This window comes from Larimichthys crocea, chromosome III, assembly GCF_000972845.2.
Source record: "Larimichthys crocea isolate SSNF chromosome III, L_crocea_2.0, whole genome shotgun sequence".
Lineage (NCBI taxonomy): Eukaryota > Metazoa > Chordata > Actinopteri > Sciaenidae > Larimichthys > Larimichthys crocea.
The window spans coordinates 40,960,250-40,966,357 of record NC_040013.1 but is presented as its reverse complement, the minus strand read 5'-3'; the positions used below and the strand labels follow the sequence as shown (position 1 = coordinate 40,966,357).

General features: G+C 42.1%; 1 long non-coding RNA gene across 1 annotated transcript; it reads right to left on the bottom strand.

The window, feature by feature from the left end:
• Positions 1–329: 329 nt before the first annotated feature.
• Positions 330–5,521, bottom strand: LOC113744397 (uncharacterized). The gene is made up of 3 exons (XR_003461484.1): positions 1,348–5,521; positions 603–1,124; positions 330–460 (listed from the first exon to the last, which is right to left on the bottom strand). It is a non-coding gene; the product is annotated as an uncharacterized LOC113744397 (long non-coding RNA).
• Between the last annotated feature and the right edge of the window lie 587 nt (positions 5,522–6,108).

The window sequence follows — 6,108 nt, the reverse complement described above, 5'->3', positions numbered from 1 at the left end:
TGAGTGTGCCTGACTCTGGCCCGTGACTCTCCCCCATACATCATTGACACTGTTGAGTAGTTTACAGAATATTACTTCTACCATTGCTTAGGTATGTGGTAGATGAAGCTTTCAACAGGTGTTCATATGAGAGAAGAAATAGGCTGTTAAAAATTAAGTGTTTGCTTAGAAATGTTGTGAAAGGGCATAAGAAATACACTGCATTTCCTGCAGAAAGTGCAGTGTTGATGCCCTCTGCTGAAATGCCCAATGCAACTGTGGAAATTTCTATGAAAAGATGAATTTTGTAATAAAGTGTGAAATGACCAGGAAACAGGATAACAGTTTGAACAATCTCCATTACAATTACAATTCCCAGCATGACCAAGCACTTGGCAACGGTGGCAAGGAAAAACTGCCTGTGGCAGAAACCTTGTGCAGAACCCGTATCACGGTGGATGGCCATCTGCCCCGCCCAATTCTAAATAAAACAAATAATAGTAGTTAGTAAACTGTTAAGTGTAGATGTTTCCACATTTGTGATACATGTGTTTACAAAGTACCGACAAAAATGTGATAGAAGGCAATGAAAGTACAATCTTTACTAATATTTAAGATTTTACCTCAAACCCTGTGTTGGAATGCTGATTCTTCAGGTTGAACGACTGCCATCTTTGCTGTAGCCCTCATTGATGATCCAACTTTTGTCTTTGGGGTTGCCGCCATCCTTCTTTGCATGGTGTTTATCAGGTGTCAGATTTATGCACAATCAAAAAACAACAGGAAAAAAGGAGAGGAAAAGAAAATCATTAATTCGATGACAGAATAAGCATACAGCAAACAAAACAATAATGTAATATGTTATATTTGTGAGAAATAAAAAATGGAAGAAAAAAGAGCACTTCGCTTAATGTTGTTGATTCCGTTTTGTTGTTCCCCACAAGAAAAAAATACACAATAGTATTAATACAGTGTTTACAAACAATATATCTTTAGTAAATCACAAAAGTACTGGAAACAAATCTTATTTCAAAGAAAAAGAGTACTTAAACGTATTTTGTTTGTTGTGTTTCTCCTTCTGCTGTTGGTTTCTTGGATGTTGTTCACCTTCGGCACAAAATCACGATTTAACAGCGACATGGAGTCTATGGAAAAAAAGCAAACATTGGAGAACAAAACAATATACAGTATGAGAACAGTTGCTGAAATTAGCACCAGCAATGTGTTCTTCGTACTTGTCGTCTTGTTTGTAGTGTGAAAAAGACAAGTTGAGAAAGAAGTTGATGATGCTATATGTTTACAAAGTACTGACAAAAATGTGATGGAAGGCAATGAAAGTACAATCTTTACTAATATTTTAGATTTTACCTCAAGCCTTGAGTTGGAATGCTGATTCTTCACAGGGTGAACGACTGCCATCTTCGCTGCAGTCCTCACTGATGATCCTACTTTTGACTTTGGGGTTGCTGCCATCCATCTTTGCATGGTGTTCATCAGGTGTCAGATCTATGCACAATCACAAAACAACAAAAAAGAAACAAAAAGGAGAGAAAATCATTAATTACACGATAGAATAATCATAGAGCAAACTAAAGACCAACAATGTAATATTTCAGTTTTTATCTGTATATGAAAAGGAACTATGACCAAAACAATATACAGTATGTGAACAGTTGCTTAAATTAACACCAGCAATTATTTACCTCAATTTTGGAGCTGCTGTCCCTATCCTCTCTGCATCACTGGAACTGTAGCCTACCTTCATTGTAGATAATGGTCTGCTGTGACTCAAAACACAAGGCTCTAGCTTAAACATCAAATAACATGCACCCAGATAATTAGTTACATTGATAAACATGAAAAAATAAAAAAATGCACAGAGAGATTGTGATGGACAGAACAATACCAACTTAGGCCCGTTCATGCCGACTCTGAGATAATGAACTGCCTTACATATGTTTGGTCAGATAAAAGGTTACATCGATAAACATGAAAAAATAAAATGCACCCAGAGAGATTGTGATGGACAGAACAATACCAACTTAGGCCCCGTACATGCGGACTCTAAGAGATATGTAACTGCCTTTCATACGTTTGGTAAACGTGGTCGAGAAGTTTCCTGTTTTCCGTTGTGGAAATCCTTTTGACGGACAGAACAATACCAACTTAGGCCCCGTACATGTGGACTCTAAGAGATATGTAACTGCCTTATCCTCAGTTATCACAGAGTTAAAACACAGTAGACAGGACTGTGATAACTGTAATACATTTGCAGCACACCAGATTTGACGCAGGTATGTGGTTGAGACACGTAAATGTGGTCAAGAAGTGTCCTGTTTTCCGTTGTTGCAGCTGTGATGAGCTGTGTATATCCTTTTGATTGAAACATCTCTTGTATTGCCTTTTTTCCTTTGCATAGGAGGTCCTCATTAAAGTCTCCGCAAACAATGACTGGCTGGTGATTCATCATGTCCAAGGAGTCCAAGAGACTTTCCATGTTTGGCAGAAACTTCTTGAGACAGAAGTGTGGTGGTCGGTAAACAGCTGCAATCACGGCTCTGACTGGGGCCTCAAGTTTGACAACTACAAACTCGAGATCAGTCACATTTTGAAAGTACCTCCGAGCCTCTGCCTGAATGTGGCTCTTACAGTACACTGCAACTCCGCCACCATCTTTTGTTGCCATGTCTGGAAAGTTTGTGTAGGACACCTGTCTGCTGCGTGCAAACATGTTGTATCCTTCCAAGTGGAACTTTGGGGAAACAAAGGATCCAGACAGATGTGTTTCCGTTATGCATAAGACATCGGAAAGTGCCAGTTCAGGGTGGCATTTCAGGTCCCCGATGTGAGATGGAAGTCCTTGTGGTAAATAATTTTGAGGTTTTGTGCTGTCCCGTCTGCCAATTTCACATGTTGCAAAAGTGGTCTAGTGCACGCGAATGATGCTTGGTTCATATTTTCCATTGCAGCTGTAATTTCAGGATCAGCATAAATTTTCTTTTCCTCAAAATCTGTAATGTGCAGCCCTTTAAGTGAGGTTGTCCTACTGAGGGCAACATACGACATTCCAGGCTCAAACACACGCTTCAGAGACACCACTGCAGACTCCATTGTCATGCCTTGCACTTTGTGAGCTGTGCAGGCAAAAGCCAACTTCATTGGAAACTGCCTTCGAACGGCTCCTTTTTTGGTCATGTTCTCTTCAGTTCTCTCAATGTAGACCAGGTTATCCAATTGCCCTGGGATCTTCTTACGAAATTTCTGTCCGGCGTTTGGATTGTCCAGTTGAAGTCCAATCGTTGTCACTGTTGTTTTCCCATCTTGCTGGCCTGTAACGATGTTGGCAATGGTTCCAAATGTTCCATTCACAAGTCCATCCTCCACATCCAGATTCCTGAGTATCATTATGCGTACTCCGTGTGCAGCTTGTATGCAGTCAGGCAGGTCTCTCTTTTTCCCCTTTGAAGCATCCTGTCTGGATCATTTCACCTGTGGTGGGGTTTTTAGCATAGTCCTGTGCCTTAATGTTGACAAAATCAGTGTGGAGAGCTGATACAGTTTTTCCGTTGTGCTCATCAACCTCTTTGTTTGTTGCAAAGATATGCAGGGCATCGAGTGGACAGTCCTTGATATCGATCACAGTCTCAGTGAGTAAAGCTCTGTCCTCATCAGTGAGTGTCTCCATCTTCCTCTTCACCCGCAATCTGTTCAGAAGCTCTGCAAAAACAAGATCATCTTTCTGTCGCATGATCTGTGTCAGATTGACCATTTGGAAGTTGTCTTTCCAAATGTCGAGCACGCCCTCCTCATACACACAAAGTGGTTTCGATTTGCCAAGCGGTGGCAGTTGGTAAAAGTCTCCTACTGCCAAGACGGACATGCCTCCAAAGGGTTTCTTGTTCCCTTTGATCTGCTGAAATCTCCAGTGGACGTAGGTAAATAACTCCTTTGAAACAATGGAAATTTCATCTATTATTAGAATTTCCGCATTGGACAGCATTGCTCTCATTTCATCCAGTGTATTTCGCAGTCCCTGGTATGGTGGTTTTAAACTTCTTGGCAATTTTAGCATTGAATGCAAGGTCTTGCCAGAGATGTTGAAGGCTGCAGTGCCAGTAAATGCAGTCAGTAGCACTGCAGGCGTGGACATCTCCTTGGTTGCGGAATCTCAGGAGCTGGCGCAGAATCTTGGTTGCCTCCTCGTGTATGCATTTGATTACATGTGACTTTCCACAACCAGCTCCACCAGTCACAAAGTAAAAGAACTGTTCAGGATTGTCACCCCAGACACGTTTGAGGCACCATTCACGCACAGTGTAAAATATAGATGCCTATGTTTCATTGAGGCTTTGGTATAGTTTCCTCACAAAGTCTGGGCTCAGCTTTGGTGCCTCGATTGCTGGTACAGCTATACTGCTGCTACGATCCACTGCAAAGTCTGGTACGTTGTCCATCTCGTCCTCGTCATTGGGGTTTATTTCTTCTTATTGGTTGATGCATTCCAGACGATCCACTTCCATCTAAGGCGCAAAGGTGTTCCACGCATTAACGACCAGGCCTTCTTATCAAATTTTTTCCAGTGCCTTCTCAATTAGTTTGCCCTGTCCTTCATATTTCTTCTTCATGACGTCAACCAGAGGTCGTACTTCACGTCCCCACTTACGACCACATTTGTAAAACTGTTACTATGTGGGGAATTCTTTGCTTTTCAGGTCATCATTTGATCTGTGTGGGAGGTACAGTTTCAGTAGTCGTCCGTAGAACCTTTCTGGATCTCTCTCTTCTGAGAAGCGGGGAAATCTAATGATGGCCGGCTTTCCTACAGTTCTTTTTTGAACGTATCCTTTGACATTTAAAAAGGGAACTGCATTTTTTCCTTTGGATTGTTGTCCATAGACAGTCCTGTATCGAGAAGCAAATTCAGCCAGACACAACCCTTTATATTCAGGTGTTCTGGGTCTCTCTGCATATTTCTCTGGTAGGCCTGACATCCACACTTGTCCTGATTCTGGTGAAACGTCCTTCAATCTGCTCATAGGAAGACTCATCTTCAGGGCATTATCAGTCTGAATGAACACCACATTTCGCAAGCACTTTTTGAGTGGCAAGCTGCATGTCCGTGCCACAGCCTCTTGAGCGCTGACCTCTGTGTTTAGCGTATGCCTGCATTATCTGCTTCATTTCATCTTTCTCGTTGACGTTAGTTTTCTTCACATCACGAATGACATCGTTCAGGAACTCAGTCATCTCATGTTCCGGCTTGGACACATACGACATCATGTACATAAGGCAGCTGTACTCGTCAAGCACAAATTGGATGTCCATGTTTGCGTTCCATGCTCTCAGCAGATCTGGATTGTATCCATTCACCCAGCAGTCCTTTGGATGACGTTTCAACACAATGACATTGCTCATTGTTAGATTGGTGACATGTTTCTTGTATTCCTCATAGGTGAGGTTGCATTTTTCCAGCAGCTCAGACAAGTTGTTGAATGAGACATTTGGGTCACTAATGTAATTCCTTAGCGTTTGTAGCTTGTCCTTGGCCTCGTTATGTCTAAGCCGAAGAGCTCTGCTCTTTCGTTTTCCCTTTTTGCCTTTGCGTCTGTTTTTTTGTGCACTTTGCTGTTGGTCGTCGTCATTGTCATCATCATCATCATCATCATCATCGTCGTCATCTGGTGTTGGATAGGTGAGATGGTCTTGTCCATGGGAAGTTTTGGAAACCCAAATCTGCACATTACATTGCCTTTCTTGCAGGATTTTGAATGGTTACTACTGTGGACTTGAACCTCAGACACAATCTTGTGAAGCTCTGGGTCTGCATTTGGATCTGGCATCTGGCATGTGATGTATTGGTCGATGAACTTGATTACTACAGAGTCATCTTGCAGGTCTTCAAACTCAGGTGCATCTTTGATCCAAACCAGCAAGTGAATGTGAGGACTTCCTCTGGCTTGAAACTTAACTCGATAGAAGTAGTCCTCTACTTCTCCAATGGGCTGTGCAGGTGACAGTATCTGATCGGTCATCGGTGCGTCTACTCTTTTCTCAAACAGCCGCATAACAGTCACAGGGTTGCTGCGAAGTATGTCACATTTCACATTCCAGTCGAGCTGTGAAAAGTCA